Consider the following 25,705-nt stretch of genomic DNA (forward strand, 5'->3'; position numbering starts at 1 on the left):
GGGAAATATAGCCGACATTTAGTAATAAAAGTAACAAAAGCAATAACTGCCATCATCAACTTCCTGCCACAATTTCCAAAGAACGGAAAAGTTCAGAGTTACAGAACTGGAAGGAAAAAATAGCATTCATTATACATCACTCAAGCTGGCTGTAACTCAGAAAGTCTTTCAGTTTTCTGCCCTAGAAATCAGTCATTATTTCACAAATAAAAAACAATGTCTACGGAGACACAGAAAATTTTTAGTCTAAATTTAAGTATTTTATTTTGGACAACCACTGATATTCTAAATGTGAATCTTGTATGTAATTCTAACAGCACGTGTACCATATCGGACTTACAGGTTTTATTATTTACCTTCGGTATTTTTACCAATAATGACGGTAGTGACATTGACTAATGTATTCTTTTTTATTACATTTATGTCACTGTTATACTAGACTTTCTGTAGATGGACATAGTGTAGCCTTACTGACATATGAATCATGTTGAGTCTTAAACTGAGTCATTCTACATCAGTTCACTGGAAGTTGTGCCCATGGTCTGTGAAGGAAATAGCTACGTGACAAACTAGATAATGTAACTGTGTTTCTGTTTCCTACAGTACACGATAATATCTATAAAAAAGTCAATCGTTGCAGGAAAACAGGCAGTGGTTGGTTGAGCCCAAATTCCTTCAAGCCAAATCTGGGCACATGGTTGTGCTGTGGTTATTTACCCCGCCCATTCTTTATGGTATTCGTTTAATGACACACTAGGCTCCTAATTAAGCACTTTTACTAAAATTATTTAAGTATAATGTTTTACTCTAAATGTAGTAAATATTTTACAGTAATGGTTCATTACTGTATCTTAGATTCATTTGAATACTGAGTGATATTTCATCCTATTTCTGAACAGGACGTTTTAACTTGTTTTAATGTTACGGATAGCGTTTACATTACGTTTATGACATAATTCACCTTTGTTTACATACATTCCATGATAATACTATCGTTTAACAGCAGGATTTTATAATGAGAACGAAGTCTTCCGTGACGGCACTGATGCGTAAGACATTCTCCGTTTTCTTGCCGCGACAGTTAGGAAAAAAATGTCGAGCTTTCGACGATAGCCTCCGTAGTCGTCGTCAGGAGCATCTGAGTGTCTTCACTGCTGATGTGGTGGCCTTATATAGCCCGTGGACGGCTTCTGATTTGTCGGCTTGTGATTGGTTGGCGATTACGTGCAGATGTCGCAGACGGTGTCAGTGTCTGCGCTGGTGATGCCACCGCTTCCATGGGAGTGTAAACACTGAAAAGAATGTCTCTGCTGCTGCTCTGCATCGAGCGCTCGTTTCCATGCACCGCTCAGATAACATCAGTTATCACAGTTAAAGTTATTCTCACTCATTCTTATTCCAAAGCCTCCTTAATAACAGAATCCCAGTATGTGGAGGCATCCTGGCAGTCCTTACTACCCTGCACATGTCCTCTCCACTGGCTTTCATCCCGACCTATGGAAGACTTCTCATGTCATGCTGTTCCCTAAACCCAACAAACCCCCTCTGATACCTCTTCCTATCGTCCCATCTGCATCACCTCCGTGTTCAGTAAGATCTTCGAGACCATCCTCTCCTGACATATTCACCGCCACCTTAACCAGCACCACCTTTTTCCCCTTATCTAGTGTGGCTTCCAGCCTTCCTTCTCAGCCAACAACCAGCTCCTTAACCTTAGCAATCTTCTTTCCCTCCAACTTAACTCCCATTGCTCTGCTATGTTTGTTCCCCTTGACCTCTAGAACGCCTATGACCGTGTCTGGCATCCTGGGCTCCTCTTAAAACTCCAGACCTACGCCTTCCCTATCAGTTTCGTCCGTCTCGTTGCTTCCCTCCTCTCCCATCGTCCATCCTATGTCACTGTCCACAATTCCAACTCCTGTACCCTCTATCCCTCTGGCGGTGTGCCCCAAGGCTCAGTCCTTTCCTCTCTCCTCTATCTCTTGTACAATGCTGATATGCCCAAACCTGTTCATCTCCTCCAGTTTGCTGATTACACTGCCTTCCTAGCCCTTTATCCTACCCTTCAACGGTCCCAATTTACCCCCTTGACCAGTTCACCACTTGGTGCAACCAGTGGTTCCTTATTATCAACCCCTCCAGACCCAGGCGATCATCATAGGCTGCACCAATCGCTCCTTCCATCATTTCTACCTAACCTTTTATGGCCATCCTATCCACTTCACTCCTATCCTCAAATACCTTGGCTTCACCCTCGATCGCCACCTCATCTGGACTCCCCACGTCCTTACAATCCAACACGAAGCCCATAAGAAACTCTGCCTCCTGAAACTCCTGTCCAGCCAGACATGGGCCTGCATTCTTCCACCATACTTCAAACCTACCAATCCCTGAGCCGCCCCATCCTTTGTTAGGCCAGTGTTGCTTGGATTTCAGACTCTCCCAGGTTCTATAACGCCCTCCAAATCCTTGAGTGCCATGCACCCCACCTCGCCTTCCATATCTGCCATCCATCCCCACATGTATCCTCTACAACCTCATGCCACCTTCTCCTTTTCCTTGAACACATCCACACCCTGTATACTGCCCGCCGACTCGATCCCCTCCACCCCATGGTATCCCCCTTCCTCTCCACCCCCAGCCCACTACCACACTTTTACTGCTGTGACCTGCCCTCTTTCCATCTCCACACCCTCCACCACCTTTCCCAACGCAACTTCCAGCACCTACCTCCTACATCCCCTCCCCTTCAGTGTCTTTGCACTCCCTCCTGCCTTGTGTTCCCTCTTCATCTCCCACACTACTCGTCTCCTGCACTTTGGTGAGCCTCCTACCCCTTTTTTCTCCTCTTCCTCCAACCCTCCCAGCCCCCCCCCCCCCCAGCCCCCCACTGCTCCTTCTCTACCTCCAGTCCCTGGGCAGGTTCCTAACAGCAGTATTTTTTTCTTCATGAGTGCTCCATTGTTTCCAGTTTTTTTATGTGTCATGCTCTGTGTGATTTTTATCCTCTGGCCGACTTTTAACTTGTGTTTTCCGACAGTGTTTCTTCTTAAGCGCACTTTGATTTGCCATCTGTGTTCTTTTACCTTTACGTCGACTTTTTAACTGTCTCCCAGTGCATGTTCCCGTCTCAGTGTATATTTTAACTCCCATCATCTCCATTTAATTTGTTTTTTATGTCCCCCTTTCTATCCCGCCTTTTTATGTAATTACCCTTCTGTAATTTTGTAAAGCCAATTGGCTGAAGAACGGTGGACCGTACCGCTGCCAGCCCTCCCCTGCCTATATGGGGCAGGGGAATGAAATTAAAATAAAGAAAAAATATGTATGTGGAGGCATGGGACAAAATTTTTGTTTCATCAAACAGTACTTTATGTTTCTTAGTGAGGCTGTGTTCCGCAACTGCCGATTTCTCTAGTTTTCTATTTTTAATATGCCGTTGGTGCTCTGCACAGTGGTCGGAAGTGGTACGAATAGTCTGACCTATGTAATGGCTTCCACCCACACAGGAGATATTATAAGTTACAGGGACACTGAAGCCGAGACTGTCCTTAACAGGGCGCATCATCTCGTTAATTTTCTTAGGAGGACGAAAAATCGGTCTTATACCCCATCTACCCGGGACTCTTCCTGTTTTTCTGGATATAGCTCCACAAGAAGGAAGAACCACGATCCGTAGTTCATTGTGTACGTGTGCTGCATTCTCATGTTTCCTTTTCTTGGAGAATGCTTCCTTTATATCGCGTGCACCATTGCCATTCTTTCGGAACACGTATTTCAGATGATTTATTTTGGACTTCAAGTGTTCCTCGTCAGAAACAGTAATCCCTATATTCCCTCAATACACCAACGTGTTCAAAATGGCTCTCTCCTGAGCGTGATCATGGAAACTTTGTGCATTAAGATAGAAATCGGAATGCATCGGCTTACAGTTCCCAGAGTGGCCGAGTCGCCCGTCCGCCTGTCGTTGTACTAAACGTCTAAAAATGGCGACCTTCCTTCTTTCTCCTACTCGACAGTGAGCTGGACGTTCGGATGCGTACTGTTTATGAGTTCCATGAATTGTTCGAGACTTTCTGCGCCATGTGGTCAGACCAAGAATGTATCGTCAAAATAACGATAAAACAAGGATGGATGGAGAGGAACCGAATTTAATGCACGTTCCCCGAATTTCTCCATAAAAATGTTAGCCAATGATGGAAACAACGGAGAGCCCATCGCCAAACCGTCTGTCATTTAATAAAATTTACTACCATACAAGAAGTAGGTGGTCGTCATCACATGCCGGAATAACTTAATAGTTCCAGGAGGAAAAAGAGTCTCCAGCATTTTCAAAATGTCCACCGAAACTTTAGTGAACAGCGATACCAAATACAGGCTGAATTAAATGTCATTTGGATCAACTCTAATTTCATTTTCTCAGTGAACAACTGCGAGTTTTTTATGTGATGTTCACAACCGTCGACTATAGGTGTAATCAACTTTTTAGGTATTTGGCCAGCTTGTAAGCAGGAGAACCAATTGCACTGACTATGGTCTCAAGGGAACGCTATCCTTGTGGATCTTTGGTAGCCCGTACAATCTGGGAGATCTAGGAGCTCGAACTCAGATTTTTCGTAGCATCGTCGGGTAGACAGGAATTGATCATTAGCTCGGTAGTTTTTCTGCAGAATGCCAAAGTTGGATCCCGTTTAAGACATTTGTACGTACTGTCCTCCAATAGTGATGTCATTTTGCTATGATATTCGATAGTATTAAGAACGATGGCGACATTTCCTTTGACAGTTGATAATAAAGACCTTCATCTCTTCGAAGTAAACGGAGCCCCTCCCTCTCCTCTCTGCTCATATAGATTTCGGAGGCTTAGCCGATGCCATAAGATACTGTTTGATGAAACAAAAATTTTGTCCCATGCCTTCACATATTGGGATTCATTTATTAAGGAGCTGTTGAAAAAAGAAAGAGCGAGAAGAACTTTAACCGTTATAACAGATATTATCTGAGCGGTGCATGGAAACGAACGCTCGATGCAGAGAAGCAGCAGTGACATTCCTTGCAGTGTTTACGTTCCCATGGAAGCTGTGGCGCCACCAGCGCACACATTAACACCGTCTGCGACAGCAGTACGCAATTGCCGACCAATCACATGCCGACCAATCAGAATCCGTCCACGGGCTATATAAGGACACCACAACAGCAGTGAAGACACTCAATTGCTACTGACGATGATGGAGGCTATCGTCAAAAGCTCGAGATTTTATCCCGAACTAATGCGGCAAGAAAACCGAGAATGTTTTACATAGGGCTTTGTAGTAATATGTGCCCCATATTGTAAGATCGATGTTATACTCTGTTCAGAGATAGCAATATCTTTTTTCTGTTTACGTGTGAAACTACACCAAAGATGTTGGTTAAAGGTAGCTCTGTCCCCTGCATTCGGCAAGAAACTTATAATCGAGATATTTTCGTACCACATGACGAAAATACTTGGTGAAGATCTTTGACCAACTCCTCAATATTTTGTACAATTGTAGCACGTATACCCCTGATCTTCTCTTCAATACTGCACTGTTTACGCATTTTATTATTATGTCTGCCTTTAAAAGTCCCATGTGTTACACTGAAAAACGTGACATGCTCTACCTATGAGACGTAGCCATTATTCAAGTAATTACACATGCGATGTTGTTGCCCAAAATGTTGAACCCCTTCAAGTATTCATGTATATTTTTTACTTCTTGGAAAAGAAAAAAATGTTCAAATGTGTGTGAAATCTTATGGGACTTAACTGCTAACATCATCAGTCCCTAAGCTTACACATTACTTAACCTAAATTATCCTAAGGACAAACACACACATACATGACCGAGGGAGGACTCGAACCTCGACCGGGACCAGCCAGACAGTCCATGACTGCAGCGCCTAAGACCGCTCGGCTAATCCCGCGCGGCTCCTGGAAAAGATTTTGTCACATTTCCTGTACACTACTTGTATTTCTTGTATCTTCGTATAGAATCCGTGAAGAAGATCTGTGGCTGAAACTGGTCGATATTTGGGTTTTAAATAAAAAAAAAGGAGCTGTTGGTCAAACATGCATTTTATACGCTACCTGACAGCTGTTAGTAGTCATCTTCCAAAAATGTTTGAATTTGAAGGCTTTTTGACTAAATAGTTTACTTAAATATACAGGCTGATTCAAAAAGAATACCACAACTTTAAAAATGTGTATTTAATGAAAGAAACATAATATAACCTTCTGTTATACATCATTACAAAGAGTATTTAAAAAGGTTTTTTTTCACTCAAAACAAGTTCAGAGATGTTCAATATGGCCCCCTCCAGACACACGATCAATATCAACCCGATACTCCAACTCGTTCCACACTCTCTGTAGCATATCAGGCGTAACAGTTTGGATAGCTGCTGTTATTTCTCGTTTCAAATCATCAATGGTGGCTGGGAGAGGTGGCCGAAACACCATATCCTTAACATACCCCCATAAGAAAAAATCGCAGGGGGTAAGATCAGGGCTTCTTGGAGGCCAGTGATGACGTGCTCTGTCACGGGCTGCCTGGCGGCCGATCCATCGCCTCGGGTAGTTGACATTCAGGTAGTTACGGACAGATAAGTGCCAATGTGGTGGCGCTCCATCTTGCTGAAATATGAATTGTTGTGCTTCTTGTTCGAGCTGAGGGAACAGCCAATTCTCTAACATCTCCAGATACTGTAGTCCAGTTACAGTAGCACCTTCGAAGAAAACGGGACCAAAAACTTTATTGGCTGAAATGGCGAACAAATGTACAACTCAATGAAACTTTATAGCTCCCTTAATTCGCCGACAGATAGTGCTTAGCTCTGCCTTTTGTCGTTGCAGAGTTTTGAATTCCTAAAATTGTGGTATTCTTTTTGAATCACCCTGTATTTCAATACGCAGTGGTGGGTCGATGCAAGATTTGTGATTTAACCTAAGAGATTCTGAGTTTCTCCAAATTTTCCCGTAGGTCTTTAGGGTTTATGACAATGGCGGTAGATATGATCATGAGAACACTGGTGCAGATGTGACCTATCCGAACTCAGAGAGTGATCATCTGCACCATTACATAGTGCACAGCAAATGATCCAGTGTGTGTTCTGAGCGTAGAAACTGTGGAGCCCATGCAAGACCTAATCCTTCGTCCACGACATCTAGGAAATTAGATGTTTTCCTTCTGGCCTCATGAATTCGGAAAAACGAACTGCCAGATACAACAGGCAATGGGACAATGCGGCCTCCAACAACACTCTAAGTCTAAAGCCTCCCTACACGCGGTAACCATGTACTGAAATACGATTCACGTGTCATTTGGAGAATCACTGTTGTAAGTGGAAGACAAGATGGTCGGAAGGAGAATTCGCATCGCACGTACTTCTTCACTGGTGAGGGGCCCCGCTTTTGGAGTACGATTACGCGTTCACCACATGTTAGAAGAGTGCCGTCAGTTCGCAATAATAGGCTGGTGATTTGCTATTTCAGTCGTGGGCTCACAACGTGTTAGTTGCCTATAAATTGTTTCTCAACTTCCACTTTTATACACAACATTGCGTTGCTGTGCCGTTCTTCCACTGTATTACGTAAACTAAGACACGAGGTGCATATCGGCCAACGTCTCATCTGTAAACCATTCCCTAAAGCTGCATATTACGGTTAACGTACAACTAATTCTGCCGAAAAACACAACAGACAGAAATGAATGTAAACATGAGGGAAGCGGGCTAAAGAGGGCAATACTGTCACGAGCAGCAGGTGAAGTGAGCAAATGGTTACCAGGCACACAACGTTTACCGTCGACTTCTTCATTGCTGTGCATTCAGTGCAATTCGGATACAAGGCTAAATGGACAAGAACCCAGACTAAATGCAATAACCCTGTAATGGGCCGCCGAAGAGCGTGGTTCCCTTACACCAAAATACTTAGAGGGTATCGCCAAACAGCCTCTGAAAATTACCCAGTGGAGGGTTTTTTCGCCGTGTAGACTCCGAGAGCTCCTAGATTTCTCCTTGTCTCATATAATACGGCCAGTTAATATCAAACATAATTACTGGCTTTCGTAAATAATTTGGAGATAACACGAATCTTCGTGCTGAAAGCATCACTTCTCTATCTAAATAGATGTTGCATTCAATTAGTTGTTGAATAAATTATAAACTGTTCTTTGTGTATGTGCTGTGCTACCAGAGGAAACAGAATATCCTTAGTGTCAGACTGTTAGCAGCGCGGACCGATTCTACTTTCATTAATTATGGCCATCCTTGTGCGACGGTTATTAAACTACCACATAAAATAGCTTTCACATTAATCTGACATCACTTGCAGCTCTTCGGACGTTATGCGATTTTGAAGATGGGCAAAACGTGTGGTCTGAGACGGTAGCCTAAGTGAAAGACTATTTTTCTTGAATCTTTCGCGTCTCTCGCTGGCCTACGTTGATTGAGGTAAAATCTGCGTTGGCATACGTTGTGTTGTCCTGATCTACAGGACAATGTCTTATACGAAGGTACAATTTATGAAGTAACTGTCTATTTTTTTAAATTAATTCAAGGAGACTTACAAAAAAGTTTTTAGTGTTATAATGGCAGCTGCACGGATCAAACTAGTGACGATTGGTTGAGTGATATTTAAAATTACATTGAAGAGAGCGACGCCACCTAGGTATGCCATTAATAATTCTTTTGAGTGAGGACAGAAGCAAGACATTCTTATCAGATGTAGTCTGACACAAAAATATTGCAAGCTGTAATGGCAGCAATTTTTTCTTTAGCTTTATCTCGTTCTCTTTTCAGGCCATAAAACACTTCACTCTACTCAGAGACATTCGTTTGTGCTCCAGTGAAGGACATTCACGCTGAGGCCTTATGATATAAAGTCTGTCTTTTCATCAGCAGAGTAGCTAGAACAGAAATAACACAATTTTCTAAAATAAAAGCTGGCCGTTGTGGTCGAGCGGTTCTAGGCGCTTCAGTCTGGAACCGCGCGACCGCTACGGTCGCAGGTTCGAATCCTGCCTCAGGCATGGATGTGGATGATGTCCTTAGGTTAGTTAGGTTTAAGTAGTTCTAAGTTCTAGGGGACTGATGACCTCAGATGTTAAGTCCCATAGTGCTCAGAGCCATTTGAACCATCTAAAATAAAATGTGTGTTGGTATCTCTCGAAAGAAAAACTTAAATCCATACTGGTCTTAGCAATAGGTCTGGCGTCCAGCTGGCTATACAGAAATCACTGATCTAAACCACGAATGGGGACACATTGAAAATAATGTGGTGTTCTCGCTGCATCTCTGAATTGCGTCTCTGGCATAAAATAAATTACTTTATGGAGGTGCGTTCCGTCTTTGTAACTAAATGAAGGGCAGTTTATTTCTTGCCATACGCGTTTCGCTTCTTTTCTAATGAAGCATCTTCAGTTGCCTGTAACACACACACACACACAGCTTAGAAACAATTTTCGCACCCTTACCTTATGGTGTTACCTACGATTTCCAGTGTTGATTGTCCATATGTGTCGCCCTTGAGATGTGTTTACTCGCTCTCCCTATTCGAGATGGCCGATTTTAGGCGTTTTTTCGCCAAAGATGAATGCAACACTTCGATTGCACTTTTCGCTATGTGTTTAACGTGTTTGTGTTTACAGTGTGTATGGTTACCAACTGTCGTTGTTTTGTTTCTGTGTTCGTGGGGTGGGGGTGGGGGGGGGGAGGGTTGGGGGGGGGGGGTCGGCGGGTAGGAGAGCGAGGTGGAGACAGAAAGTGAGAGAGCGTGAGAGGATGGAGGGAGGGAGGGAGAGGGTATTGTTTAGTTATTTATTCTGTTTACGTTTTACCTTTCTACGTGTTATTGTTTTAGAGACCAACATGATCAGTGAGTTATTGCTTATAATGATTTGGTCATATTAATTTCTTTTTCATTGCAAGGGCTTTTTCTATATTAAAGTCTTGCGTAATATCAGGAGCTTTTTCTTGTGATTGTTCACTCTAATAATTTTCGTGTCCTGGTCATGTTTGATGGTTCGTGTCCATGTGTTATCAGGTGTTCAGCAAAGGCAGAATGGCTATTTTCATACTTTCAGCTTCTTATATGTTCTTGGTGACTAGTTTTCAAATTTATGCCTGTCATTCCCAGATACGCTGGTTCATATTCTTGACATACCCACTGGTACATACGTGTTGCTTTGTATTTGGCTGGTTTGCCTATTTTTATTTGTACACTTAACTGTAGATTATTTTTTGTTCTTTAGGCAATATGTAATCTTTCTAAAAACGAAATTTTGCTATCCAGTGGTGGCCGAACCGTCAATTAAGTTGACCATTTAAAAGTCTTAGGACTGAGGGTAGATAAAACACTGTCTTGCAAGTATCGCTTTTAAGATCTTGTGCAGAAGCTGAATGCTACTGTCGTTGCTATGAGAGTGATCTCCGCCATCTTTGACACTGAAAACCGAAGGCTTATTCCCTTTGATTACATTCACTCTGCTTTCTCGTATTGGGTTATATTTTGGAGCTGCTCTGTGCACCCAGAAAGAATATTCTTGACTCAGTAAAGTGGGACGTCAGGTTGGTCTGCCGTGTCAGGGAGCAAGCGTCGTGTGGGCTATTGCACAAGTGTCCCGCAATTCTGACTCTGACAATCTTCTACATATATTCCATCATGGGATTTGCCGTTGACAGTATCGACTCATTCAGAAGCAACTGCAAGTTTCATTCAGTGAACATTAGACCGATAAGTGATGTGCCCTTGTATAACACTTCCTTAAGCTTTGTCCGGGAAGGTATGCATCATTCACTAGGTTCCATTTCCAATAGGACTCCAGCAGGACAGAACAAATATGATGAACACCGAGTATTCAACTTCAATTTGCAAAATTTCCTTGTAGTGCACTCTTTTTGTTGTGTTTCGCCGATCATCGCATCTGTAAGGAGATCATCGCAGCGGTTGAGAAATTTTTTCTCTTATATTTTATTTAAAAGTTTGTTCACAATTTTTTGTGTTTATTAATTGTTGAAGTTTTTTGTTAATATTTTTTCCAGTCAGCATTCTGGAAGCTATGAAGTGGCATCTTCCAAGATGAGGTTGCTGTGGCTAGCATGGCCCCTCCCAAATTGTTCGACAAATAAATTGCCCGATTGTAAGATTCGTTCTCGATTAAATTACGCAGCCTCAGTGGGCTTCTAAATTAGCTAAAAAAGTAAGAGAAATGAGTCTATAGCATGTATAATGGGAAGCGTATCAATTGGTCGACATTGGTATTTCTGAAGACTAATGCGACATGCATCAGTACTGAGATTTATCAACTTCCTGTCTTTAATCTCCAGTTGGAATTATGTAAACATCAGTTTACACGAGGCACATGTTCGTCATTCATACTGCAGTACAGGTAATAGACAATCAACAAAATCCACTCTGATAAGAGGGCAGAGCAGAACAGCATACCGACAGATGGTGCCGTTCCTAAGGAGCTGAACTTGTAATTGCGAGGAGCGGGGTTCAAATCTCTCTTCAACCATGTCGATTTAGGGGCGGCTTGGTTCCGACATACCACTACAAGCGAATACGGGGATGATTCCCTTGAGAACGGCACGGAAAATTCCCTTTTTCGTCGCTAGCAAACACAAGATTGTTCTCTGTCTCAACAACGACCACATCGACGGCTCCTTAAACCCTGCTCTTTCTTCCTCCTTGCAGACCATCAGTCTTTTGACTGGATTGATGCAGCACGCAAGGAGTTCATCTCCTGTGCCAACTTCTTAATATCAGAGAAGCACTTGTACCGTACGTCCTCAATTATTTGTTGGATGTATTCTAATCTCCGTCATATTTTACCTTCTATAGCTCCATCTAGTACCATGGAGGTTATTCCCTTCTATCTTAATCATCATCATATTTAGCTCACCAAAACGTCAATTCACCGTGATATTTGGGATGTGGAATTACCTTACGGTGGAATCTTATAACGTAGTAACAAAATAACAACAATTTTACTCGCGATATTTCTGCAAGGCCGTCTGTTAGTCCAACATATCAGATCCTATGCAACGAAGTCGTTATCAAACACTGCATTTTCTGACGACGCGATGGAAGCAGGAGCAGAATCGGTAGTAGTCACGCGTAACGTAGGCTGCCTACGGCACGTACTGTAAATTTCAAAATTACCAATGATTTGCAGGAAAACATGGCAATGACGTTCTGGTTACATAACGACGAAGTGAATTATTTACGGTCCGTTGATGTAGATTGGGTGAGGGCTTTTGTAGCGTAATGACATATCTACGAAATCAACGGACCAAATAAAGACTTCTAAATTACTCTATGTAGAAGCTGACATTACACAGCGATATATCATTCGCATTCAGGACGACAGTGGTTTAAATACACTATCGACAAGACAGGTTAATTTTTTTTCTATGTGTTTCAACACTGACCTGTTTGTTGACACTGCAGGACAATCGTCTTCTTCCTACTTTAGCCAATTAAGAACCGGTCTCACAATTCGCCGCATTCCACCATAAAAACATTACACCATCGTTTATTTTCCAGCCATCTCTACCCGTCTCAGAGGTCACATTGTCTCGTGGCGACATCCGCCACTGACAGAGATTTAACAGGATTTTCAATGCCAAGTGCAGGAAGTGGTGTCGGCTCGCGCATATCATCAGTTCTAGCAGCACACACTTTCGGAACGGCTGAACGCCACCAGGCAGCGTCGTGGACTGACGTCACTGGGGAAATGCACTCTAGTGAGAGCGTTGCCCGTCGTGCTGCAATCCTGCCAGTCACGGCGACTCTGCAGATTTCAGTCCAACCTACTTGGCCGTGGTCTTCATTGCAACTTATCAAAGTAGTCTTCCACTCAACCAGAAGTCTGGTATCAATACTTGCTCTAACTGAGTACGGAATACGTTACGTAACTGCGAACCAGAACACAGTTACGATTATTAGGAGAGGACAGTCAGTTTAAAGAATAATCTGAACAAGGACTTTACTTGATTTTAATATCTTTATGTCCATCTGTTATTAGACTCGAAACCTCTCACCCTTCCAGAAATCATCACACGAGAAAGTGTTTGTGGATAGAGTAGATAGCATGAAAAATGTGTACACGTACTAGGTAGAATGTACCGTAGGAAATTCCTTTGCAGCAGCCTTTTTCTTGGAAACGTGCACCGCTCACGTTTCTTGTTTGCACCGGTGCGGTATGGGAATCCCAGAGCGACGACCCCAAAACAACTGCGGCTCTGGTCAGAGTCATTATGGCACACATCTATGGGCAGTAATCCGCCATTAGACGCTAAACTTTGTACTTTACACCTCAGTTTATTCGTTATGCTCTTGGTATGGAATAATAACACTGCGTATGGATTTAACTGCCCGTTTCCTGTGGTTATGAAGAAATAGAGAACTGTGTAAACCGGACTGGACTTCTTTTGCGGCTAGCAGAATGAAAAGAAACAAGAGAAACTTTGTTCTCGGAATGACATCAGCGTACATTTATAATATACCCGCACACTTACCTCTTACACGGGCTCTCTCGGGCACACATGTAGCAGTGCAGAAATTTCTACCTTTTTGTTTGAGTAATGACCAAACGATATTACGGTCAGTAGCATCAGACAGCGAGAGTGTATAAAAATCCTCATTGTATACTAATTTTGTTAAATATCAATTACAAGAGTCATTTATGCATTTTTTTCCGTATCTAGAAAGATTTAATTTTACCAGCCACAATCTTAGTGTCATTCAACCATGTTCTAACTGCAGACGTTACATATTGTGCTGTTAGAAAATGGTTCGTTCGCAACTGGTAAAATAGTTTTTTAAAAATCATATCTACTACTGAATCTCTACCTAAGGCGATTATGTAAGTTAGATTCAATGCCCGTTCGTCACAGATTTTATGTCTGTATGTTCACAACGTTGCATTTTTACTGTATTATTATCTGTCTAATTCTGCTTTATTCTGCTCTTTGTACACACCAGCCTCTTTAATTCCCTGCAATTGTTCCTCTCACTTTAACGGATACTATATCTCTGACCTATCGGCAGACTTCTTCACACTTATTCAGACTATTTTCTGTTATTTTTCTGTTCTCTTGTTTCGTTCATGCGCCTTTCTGTGAAAACGTTTGTGTTTAGTGCACTGATTCAAGGAAATATTTCTGAACATTAAGTGGCAATTTGACATTAACGTATCTAAACAAATTCTTTCCTCTGTTACTTATCAGTATTTTACTATCATTTAATCCAGTCTTAGCCCAAATCGCATTTTCAGCTGTCTCTTAATTTCTCATTATAACAGGAAAAAGTACCACTTTCCTCTGCCAGTGGTGAAATCGACAACGTGAACTCTTCTTGCCGAAGAACCTTTTTGAAATTCTATTGCTCTCATTTTTTTGTAGATAATGTCAAAATTCGTTCTGCCCCCACTCTCTGTTGGCTGTTTGCTTAAAGTTTTCGTCCTTCTTGATCTCCTTTGCTGAAAATTAACACCTTTCCCCATAACTTTCGTCTCGGTTAGGTTGTGACGCCTTTCCGTAAATAAGCGGTTGTAGCTGCATTTCTATTCCGCAATACAAACAAGTTCAGTAAGTATCGAAACGATGACGATCAGTTTGTCTTTAGGAAAGGTAAAGGCACCAGACAAGCAGTTCTTATGTTGCGGTGACAATGGGAGCACGAGTGAAGAAAAGTCGACATATGTTCATTGTATTTGTCGACCTCGAAAAGGCGTTCGACAATGTAAAATAGAGCAAGGTGTTTGGAATTCTGGCAGTAGGCAGTAGGTGTAAGTATAGGGAAAGACAGGTAATATGGTATATGAACAAGAATAAATAGGGAAAAATAAGACTGGAATATCAAGAAACAAGTGCTCGGATTAAAAAGGTTGGAAGACACGGATACAGTCTTCCGTTCCTGCTGTCTACTCTATACATCGAAGACAAAATGAGGGAATTGAAAGAAAGGTTCAAGAGTGGGATGAGAAATCAGGGTGGAAGGACATCAATGTAAGATTCGCTGATGACATTGCTACCCTCAGTGAAAGTGAAGATGAATTACAGAACGTGCTGAATGGAACAGTCTAATGAAAACAGAATACGTAGTGAGAGTAAATCGGAGAAAGACAAAAGTAATGAGAAGTAGTAGAAACGCGAACAGTAAGAAAGCTAACATAAGAATTGGAGATCACGAAGTAGACATTGTTAAGGATTTTTGCAAACAACCTAAGGCGGACGGAACAAGGAGGATATGAAAAGCAGTCTGACACTGGCGAAACGGGCATTCCTGGCCAAGAGAATCTGCTAGTCCCAAACATAGATCGTAATTTGAGAAAGAAATTTATTACAATGTATGTTTGGAGCACCGTACTGCACGACACTGAGACATGGTCTGTGGGAAAACCAGGACAGAAGAAAATCGAAGCCTTTGAGATGTGGTGCTACGGCAGAATGTTAAGAATTAAGTGGGCTGATATAAAGAACGAGGTTTCCGCAGAATCAGCGAGGAAAGGAACATGGGGAAAACGTTGACAAGAATAAAGGACAGGCTGATAGGACAGCTGTTACGCCGTCAGGGAGTGACTCCCATGGTACTAGATGGAGACGTAGAAGGTAAATACTGTAGAGGAAGACATAGACTGAAATACATAGAGCAAATAATTGAGGACGGACGTTTCAGTTGTTTAAAATTGGATAAAGTCATATTTAAATTACATTTTTCCATATCTTCAAGTTTGAATGAAACTTCGGAGATGCAAACTAACAGCCGTGAGAGAGTGGTAACGTCATTGACGCGACAGTGCAGGAGAAACAACAAAAATGAACGAAATTTCTCAGCAAACTATGATCCATGTAATAGTATGAACCAGTTGAACTTATACATGGTAACGGAATACTGAGCTGTTCGTAGAAATAGCTGTAGTCACACACAGTAAGAGGGGAAACCTGAAAGGCAGACGTGTTCATCGCGTGCGACTCAGCGTGCTGGAGGCTCGAGGAGCCAAACAGAGAGTGGCCGGCTGACCCAGCGCGCCGCGCCGGCTTTTGGGCGACAGACCGGGTCAAGGTGAGCCAGTCAGCCCGCGGGCCACGGGCTCTGGACGACTCTCCCGCCGCCAGCCTTGCAAGCGGCCGGCGGCAGCACCGCTCGTCTGGTGGCTTGCTGGAGCAACCCTGGTGGAAACTGGTTTGTAGCTTCTTTCGTCTCGTTATAATTTATACCAGGGCAATGGTTTCAGCAAGCGGGAAGGTGTCGAAACTGAAATTTTGCCGCAGCGCTTGGTAATTAAAGGGAGACTGAGGACAAATCAGAAAACATCCATAGCAGCTGCTTAGTTAGAAAAAGACTTCAACACTATACGGTGGAGTGAGATGTCCACAACATTTACAGGACTGGGACGAAAATGAATAGAGCCCAAAAAACCCAAGTGCGTGTAATGAAAGTAGAAACTTGTGAAAGGAAAGTTAATGGTAAGAAGGGTGCAAGATAGGATTTCAGCTTATCACCGTTGTTGTTCAACTACAACGGCGAAGAAGCAACAAAGCAAGTGAGCCGGCCGGGGTGGCCGAGAGGTTCTAGGCGCTTCAGTCTGGAACTGCGCGACCGCTACTATCGCAGGTTCGAATCCTGCCTCGGGCATGGATGTGTGTGATGTCCTTAGGTTAGTTAGGTTCAAGTAGTTCTAAGTCTAGGGGACTGATGACCTGAGTCCCATAGTGCTCAGAGCAATTTGAACCATTTGAAAGCAAGTGAACGAATATTTAAGAACAGGGGTAAAACAAAACGGAAATATCGGAATAAACTGGTGAAGGTCAAGAAATCTATCTGCAATGAGAGCTTTAGTGATGTCAGATACTGACATGGAGCTTAGGAAGAAGTTCCTGTACGTGTGTGTCTGCAGCACAGTGTATAAGGCAGTGAAACATAGGGCAACTGGAAATCCAAGGTAACGAAACTTTAAGCATTTGGACCATGACAATATCTAATCTAGTTCCGTAGGACCAAACTGAGGAGCTTATCTCCACGGCCGTGGTGTTAGTCAATACATAAAATTAACGTAAGAAATGTAAACGTAGGCTTTCGCGGCCGTTGTCACAGTCAATCAAATTCTTCGGGATTTGAGGCCGCATTGTCAACTATAAATTTCCAACGTGTCGGCGACTGCTGCAAGACGCCTTCCTCTGGATGTACTGCTAACTGCTGAATGAGCTCCAGTTTGGTTACTGCCGCCGGCGTTTATGAAATCGGGTGCGAATGTAGATAGGTGTATGCAGGTGAGACTGGGCGTACAATAAGCACAAGGTTATCTGAACACGAGAGATATATCTGTCTCGAACAACACAACAAATCAGCGGTGGCAGAACACTGCAGGATAAAGATCGAATTTCGAGAGGCCCGCGTACTGGCGAAACAGCCGTTTAATTTAAGGAGGAAGATTAGAGAGGCTATAGGAATAGCCAAACGACCCGACAACATGAATAGAGAAGACGGGTACCGACTTCCAGCGTCTTGGCTGCCAGCAGTGGCAGCTTTGCTGAAGGACAGCTCTCGCAAAGCAACAGGCGCGCGGCAAACGGCAGCAGCGGAGCGTACAAAGGATGCTGTCGCGCCCTAGTCGATACCAGGCAGTTAGTAAACAACGCTACACCGCAGTCGTCGCTCAGTTTCCTATTCGCCGATTTCAGAATGGTTCAAATGACTCTGACCACAATGGGACTTAACATCTGACGTCATCAGTCACCTAGAACTTAGAACTACTGAAACCTAACTGGTCTAAGGACGTCACACACATCCATGCCCTAGGCAGGATTCGAACCTGCGACCGTAGCGGTCGTGCGGTTCCAGACTGAAGCGCCTAGAAACGCTCGGCCACACCGGCCGGCCTCGTCGATTTCGACCAATGGCAAGCAATAAATGGAACTCCAACGGAAAACGACTATTTCCGCCAATGACAACACCGCAATGCAAAGACCAATAAAAGAACACCTAACAACGTCCCTCTTCAACCTATTATTCAATGACAGCATTCCTCCATAACATATATAACCAAACTAGTGCTCATTCTGCAGTTAGCAGTACACTCTGAGGAAGGCGTCTTGCAACAGTCACCGAAACGTCGGAATTTTATAGGTGATAATGCGGCCTCAAACCCAGAAGAATTTAGTAGACTGTAACATAAGAAATGTTAACAATAGATAAAATTAAAATTATGCGGACAAACTCAGAGTATATATCAGCATAATCAACAACATAACACAGGAATTAGCTTCATTTTGTTCGGCCTATGGCGTCAGCTCCTCTATCGTTGTCGCGGAGCCGGCCGGGGTGGCCGAGCGGTTCTAGGCGCTTCAGTGTGGAACCGCGCGACTGCGACGGTCGCAGGTTCGAATCCTGCGTCGGGCATGGCTGTGTGTGATGTCCATAGGTTAGTTAGGTTTAAGAAGTTCTAAGTTCTATGGGACTGATGACCTCAGAAGTTGAGTCCCATAGTGCTCAGAGCCATTTGAACCATTTGAACCTTGTCGCGGAGTACTGGACAGTCCTGCAATAGGTGACCTGACTGATGTCAACGGAAAAAAATTCTGCTAACAGGTGTACCACAGATGAAATCTTTTGTTCAACTACCAGTTGGGATGTTTCTAGCCGAAAGCCCTCAAATTTGTTTTCACAAGAAACGCGCTCTTCGTTGCTAAACCAGATATATTCTAAACTCGTTACCAGCTTCTTAGTGAAAAGTATAAGGTCGGTCTTCCGGATGCAAGCCTTATACAATATTATTAACGGCTTCCCGTTCGGAATCCCTAAGGAAACGAGCTGTTATGGCCAGCCGAACATCCGCAACATACCGGACAAGTGGCTCTTCTCACTCAGAGCTGAGCGTGTCCTTAAAACGGAATGTTTAGCTCACATTGCGGTGGTACCAGTTGTGACTACTGACAGATCGTGCTTAAGAAAGCATGGTCTCCAGTTCAGTAGGTATGGAAAGGTCGAGTTGGCGAAGCAACAACAGCAGCGGCGACATTATTTCCCCCGCCCCTCCCCCCCCCCCCCCCCCCCGTCTGACGTCATTTGTTTCCTTCTGTTAATTTGTCCATATGTTACACTACCACATTCAAGAAATTGGCTGAAGAGGTAGCTAAATACACTACTGGCCTTTAAAATTGCTGCACCACGAAGATGACGTGCTAAAGACGCGAACTTTAACCGAGAGGAAGAAGATGCTGTGCTATGCAAATGATTAGCTCTTCAGAGCATTCACACAAGGTTGGCGCCGGTGGCGACACCTTCAACGTGCTGATATGAGGAAAGTTTCCAACCGATTTCTCATACACAAACAGCAGTTGACCGGCGTTGCCTGGTGAAACGTTGTTTTGATGTCTCGTGTAAGGAGGGGAAATGCGTACCATCACGTTTCCAACTTTGATAAAGGTCGGATTGTTGCCTATCGCGATTGCGGTTTATCGCATCGCGAAATTACTGTTCGCGTTGGTCGAGATCCAATGACTATTAGCAGAATATAGAATCGGTGAGTTCAGGAGGGTAATACGGAACGCCGTGCTGCATCCCAACGGCCCAGTATCACTAGCAGTAGAGATAACAGGCATCTTATCTGCATGGCTGTAACGGATCGTGCAGCCACGTCTCGATCCCTGAGTCAACAGATGGGAACGTTTGCAAGACAACAACCATCTGCACGAACAGTTCGACGACGTTTGCAGCAGCACGGACTATCAGCTCGAAGACCATGGCTGCGGTTACCCTTGACGCTGCATCACAGACAGGAGCGCCAGCGATGGTTTACTCAACGACGATCTTGGGTGCACGAATGGTCAAACGTCATTTTTTCGGATGAATCCAGGTTCTGTTTACAGCATCATGATGATTGCATCCGTGTGTGGCGACATCGCGGTGAACTCACATTGGATGCGTGTATTCGTCATCGCCATACTGCGTATCACCCGGCGTGATGGTATGGGTTGCCATTGGTTACACGTCTCGGCCACCTCTTGTTCGCACTGACGGCACTTGTACAGTGGACGTTACATTTAAGATATGTTACCACCCTTGGCTCTACCCTTCATTCGATCCCTGCGAAACCCTACATTTCAGCAGGATAATGAACGACCGCATGTTGCAGGTCTTGTACGGGCCATTCTGGATACAGAAAATGCTCGACTGCTGCCCTGGTCAGCACATTCTCCATATCTCTCACCAACTGAAAACGTCTGGTCAATGGTGGCCGAGCAACTGGCTCGTTACAATACGCCAGTCACTACTCTTGATGAACTGTGATATCGTGTTGAAGCTGCCTGAGCAGTTGTACCTGTACACGCCATCTAAGCTCTGTTTGACTCAATGCCTAGGCGTATCAAAGCCATTGTTACGGCCAGAGGTGGTTGTTGTGGGTATTGATTTCTCAGGATTTATGCACCCAAACTGCGTGAAAATGTAATGGAATGTCAGCTCTAGTATAATATATTTGTCCAATGAATACCCGTCTATCATCTACATTTCTTCTTGGTGTAGCAATTTTAATGGCCAGTAGTGCAACTATCGAGATGGTTGACGTCTATAAGGATAACTTGCCGCATACACCGAACGAACTGCATTCTTCGTACTCGCCATGCACTACAAGCACGTCGGCTTTTTCTGCAATTGGTAAATCCCATCACTCACTTACAACGCACTGCTTGGACTGTGACATACTAACGGGATAGCAAGCAGCAAGGCACTCAAGGAATACACAAGCACACTTTAAACATCTAAGCAAACGTATTATCGTACATAGCAACTACGCAGGTTGAATGGCACAAACAAGTGTCGATGTGGAATCTTTGCGCAACATAGTATCTCGTAAAGGACTAGCACTAAACTCCTGCAACAAACACCACTGACATTCTAATCAACCCAATTTTAGTTCGTTAATGTAGTCACTGCGCCGGCCGAAGTGGCCGTGCGGTTAAAGGCGCTGCAGTCTGGAACCGCAAGAGCGCTACGGTCGCAGGTTCGAATCCTGCCTCGGGCATGGATGTTTGTGATGTCCTTAGGTTAGTTAGGTTTAACTAGTTCTAAGTTCTAGGGGACTAATGACCTCAGCAGTTGAGTCCCATAGTGCTCAGAGCCATTTGAACCATTTTTTTTTTGTAGTCACTGCTCCATTTAAAACAGTGTACATTTGCACATAAAGTAAACTTTCTAAGTACTATTGCGATCTGGTGATTAACAGTACGAGCCCCTGACTACCGATCCATTCTGTCAAAACCGCACATAAATAGCACTTCCCATTTCAGCAACATTTGCGGTGAAAGTTTAAGGTGATTCTAAAATATTCTGTTTGTTTGGTAGTGAAGGCTGTTTAGTGCCAAATACTCATTGTATCAAATACTGCAGTTGAAGACGTAAGTTCATGGACTGCAGGAAATAAATTGATGCTAAATTACTGTAAGACTCCATTTATACAGTTACTGACACGGTGAACCTCATTGAATTTTTCAGTTATCTTAATTGTATGTGATTTTATATTTTTTCGAAATGGTTAAATAAAGCTATGTGGCTTGGACGTGGCCTGTAATATAATTTCCCTCTAATGTTTGCATTAGCATTGTACCGTAAATCTTGCTATTGCTACTAACGGACTCTCGAAGGGAAATTTAAGATTTAATTCTGGCTATAATTTTAGTTTCAGTATTTACTTTTTCATTCAGTAATTGTTCTTCGTACTCTTACTGCTACCACTTACTTCACTGCGAGAAGCTTTTGGTGCAGTTGCCAAAAATAATTTCGGGTTGCCGGTTAGGGTGGCCTAGCGGTTCTAGGTGCTACAGTCTGGAACTGCGCGACCGCTACGGTCGCAGGTTCGAATCCTGCCTCGGACATGGGTATGTGTGATCTCCTTAGTTTAGTTAGGTTTAAGTAGTTCTATGTTCTAGGGGACTGATGACCTCAGAAGTTAAGCCCCATAGTGCTCAGAGCCATTCCAACCATTTTTAATTTCGGGTTTGCTGTACACCTTTACCTTGTTATCTGTGCTTTGCTGTATTGCACCACACCTACTCGTAATACGGAGCTTTTTGGCTTACTGATGAAATAAACGTTCAGTTGTACTTTAAATCAATTAAGCAGTTGCAAAGTTTGTCAGATAATTTAACAGCCACAGCTAAGTAATTGTGATTTAATTGGGCTTCATTGATATCTTATTTGTACTGCGACTGCGGAATACACTTGTAATTTGACCTCAAGCCTATGGTTTCTTTGACTTGTTACACTTTGATCGCTACTTGTATTGCAAGTTTTTTTTCAACTTCGCATTATTTCGTTCTCTGTCGTTCCTTTATTAGCGTATTTTTATAACTGAAAAGGTTTTGTTTGATTTTTAATAAAATATTGTTAAAATACGTTATTTGTATTCCAGCAACCTTCGTCTCTCCAACAAACTTCCTACCGATTTCATTAGTGAATCAGAAAGACTGAAATTCCTTGGTTTTCGGTGAAGTGCAAGCTATCACAGAAAACCCAGTTCACGATCTTGTTCAAAAAGTAAATGCTGCTATATTTACCAATAGAGTAGTACATCAAGAAGTGACTGTCCAACACGAAAAACGGTCTATCTATCTTATTTCCACTTGTTTTTCTTATTTTCATTCTGATTGATCTCTGCTCATTCAGAAAGATTGGTTGCGAAGTTCGAGCAGTATATGATATAGGTTCGAGAACCTCTTGTCGACATCAGATCACAAGTCTGGGAATTCTGACGTTGGCCTCTCAACATTTATTTTCTTCAACGTCGTTTGTTGTTAAGAATGTGAGCATATTCTCAAGCTTTCACTCAATCAATGCAATCTGCATTTCCATCGCATCTCCTTGGCTCTTGTGCAGAAAGGCAGAAAGGCGTTTAGTATTCTGCTCTGTCGATTTTCAGTAAGCTGCCACAACAAATAAAATTATTGGCAGTAATCCTCACACTTTCATGTCCAAACCGAACAACTTCAGGGCTCCCTCTGAAGAAAGACATGCCCCGTATAACTGAGGACATTGGTTACTGGTTGAAAGTGCTATTACGAGGTGAAGTGGTAGGCACAGGAGAAGAAGTAGTGGCGGGCCACGTCAACCAGACCGACATATCAAAAAAGAAGCACAGTGCTGGAGGAAGACGGTATCCTTGCCCTGAAGGACTTCAAAAAATGGTTCAAATGGCTCTGAGCGCTATGGGACTTAACATCTATGGTCATCAGTCCCCTAGAACTTAGAACTACTTAAACCTAACTATCCTAAGGACAGCACACAACACCCAGCCATCACGAGGCAGAGAAAATCCCTGACCCCGCCGGGAATCGAACCCGGGAACCCGGGAGTGGGAAGCGAGAACGCTACCGCACGACCACGAGATGCGGGCTCTGAAGGACTGTCTCCTTATCAAATTCATTGCTTGATCATCTTTGATCCCTTAATTCTTCCAAAACGACAACCATTTGTTCGTCTATCAAGCTGTCAGACCTTTATAACCCTGATCGAGACTCCCAGTGAACCCATGCCACCTACTCGTTCTCTCCTTTTAGTTCAACAGTAGAATTACTTTCGCGTCCTTAATGCTGCAACTGATTTTAAGCTCGCCCTAGGTTTCATCCTAAATAAGAAAACATGCTTGCATCCGTCAAAAATCTGATGAAGTGATTGCGCGCAGGATTTCCTATAGGTGGTCAAAAAAGTGACAAGTGGGCTGAAGATCGCCGACGAGTTAAAATTGTTAATACTGGCTGCTGCCTTATTGTGCCACTAGCAATCCCCATGATTCCAGGCTGGGATCTGATGCATATGCCGTCACATCGCCGCGATGTAGATAACCTGTCTGATAGTTGGTCAGTCGTTTTGTAGTTGTGATGAGTTTCAATGAATTACACGTAGATGGAGAGTGTGTGCCAAGTGTTTTATGTGAGACAGCAGATGGTTGTCAATCTCGAATGATTAATTTTTCCTATCAATGTATTGATACACATACGAGATCGGCGGCGTGTAAAACCACATACACAAATATAGATGGAAGAAAAAGGATAAAAATACTCTATCCTCTATCCAGCACACGTCCCTGTAACTTCCGCCGCCATGAAACAAAGAAGAGTAGCGACTAAAAAACAGTGAGGAAGCAGATTCTTTTATACGAGTACAAATGTACTTTGTTTAGTACCATCACGTTAAGTTTTGTTGCGTATCTAGTTTTTGCATATTCTTTCCCGAAGTGGGCAACGGCCTTGCCACAGTGGATACACTGGTCCCCGTCAGATCACCGAAGTTAAGCGCTGTCGGGCGTGGCCGGCACTTGGATGGGTGTCCATCCGGGCCGCCATGTGCTGTTGCCATTTTTCGGGGTGCACTCAGCCTCGTGATGCTAATTGAGGAGCTACTCGACCGAATAGTAGCGGCTCCGGTCAAAGAAAACCATCGGAACGACCGGTAGAGCGATGTGCTTACCACACGCCCCTCCTATCCGCATCCTCATCTGAGGATGACACGGCGGTCGGATGGTCCCGATGGGCCGCATGTGGCCTGAAGACGGAGTGCTTTTTTTCCCGAAGTACCTCTAGGTACTTTAAATATTCCACTTTGTCGAGGTCCCCAGTTTTTCTCTGGAATTTTGGTGACGTGGTTTTGACCTTCGGATATCTGCAGACAGTTTGTTCACTGATTTCCTTTACCTGGTTGATTTGGAGTCTAGCGATTTGTATCACGTTTGGCAGAATGCCGATTTGGTCCACAAAAGACAGAAAATTAACGGATATACCTTAAAATCTCTTTTCCATACACAATGGGATGTAGTCGTTTTATGTTACTTCCGTTTACCATGTTCGAATGATCCTTCCGAGAATTCGGTTGAAAACAGCAGAATTATTATTTGGAAAATACTCTCCTTTTTGCCACTTGTTACACTAGTTATTTTACGACCTAAGTTTCGGGTTGCCAACAGCCTTACCACAGTGGCAATACCGGTTCCTGTCAGGTCACAGACGTTAAGCTCTGTTGAGCTTGGCTAGCAATGGAATGGGTGATCGTCCCGATCTGCCGAGCGCTGTTGGAGAGCGGAGTGTACTCAGCCCTTGTGAGATCAATTGAGGAACTCCTTGACTAAGAAGTAGCGGCTCGGGTCAAAAATACTTACAACCGCTGGGAGAACAGTTTGCTGACCACATGTCCATCAACGTCCACATCAAGTGGAATCTGTCATCTGAGGATGACACGGAGATCTGTCGGTACCGCAGGTTTCGGGTTACTTGTTCCTGTCTAGTATCTAAAACAGGGCGATAATTAACTAGCAATGGTTCTTGACCGTTCCTGTTATTTCACTGTAGGCATTTGGTGGCAAAGACAAGCAATTATTGAAACAAGTGTCTGGATGTGTGTCCCTATATAAATGTGTCTCATCAAGCTCCCACAGCAAAATTATTATTAGTACTATTATTATTATTATTATTATTATTATTATTATTACGTCCCAGTAAGGTAGCTTAAGTGAATCAGAGACGAATGCGAACATGGTTTCGCTTTCAACAGACCCACAATAAACGTTGGTATGGATTTTAGCCTGTACATCCTACGCCCACATAAACCCTCCACATCTTGCCACAGCAGCTAAACGTGATGTTGAGCACGTGACTGGAGGGCCGGAATCATTTCAGAAGACACCTGCCA

The 25,705-nt window shown here is 43.4% G+C and overlaps 1 pseudogene; it reads left to right on the forward strand.

The window, feature by feature from the left end:
- Positions 1-24,260: 24,260 nt before the first annotated feature.
- Positions 24,261-24,378, forward strand: LOC126485387 (5S ribosomal RNA; annotated as a pseudogene).
- The last annotated feature ends 1,327 nt before the right edge of the window (positions 24,379-25,705 follow it).

The sequence above is a fragment of the Schistocerca serialis genome, chromosome 6, assembly GCF_023864345.2.
Source record: "Schistocerca serialis cubense isolate TAMUIC-IGC-003099 chromosome 6, iqSchSeri2.2, whole genome shotgun sequence".
Lineage (NCBI taxonomy): Eukaryota > Metazoa > Arthropoda > Insecta > Orthoptera > Acrididae > Schistocerca > Schistocerca serialis.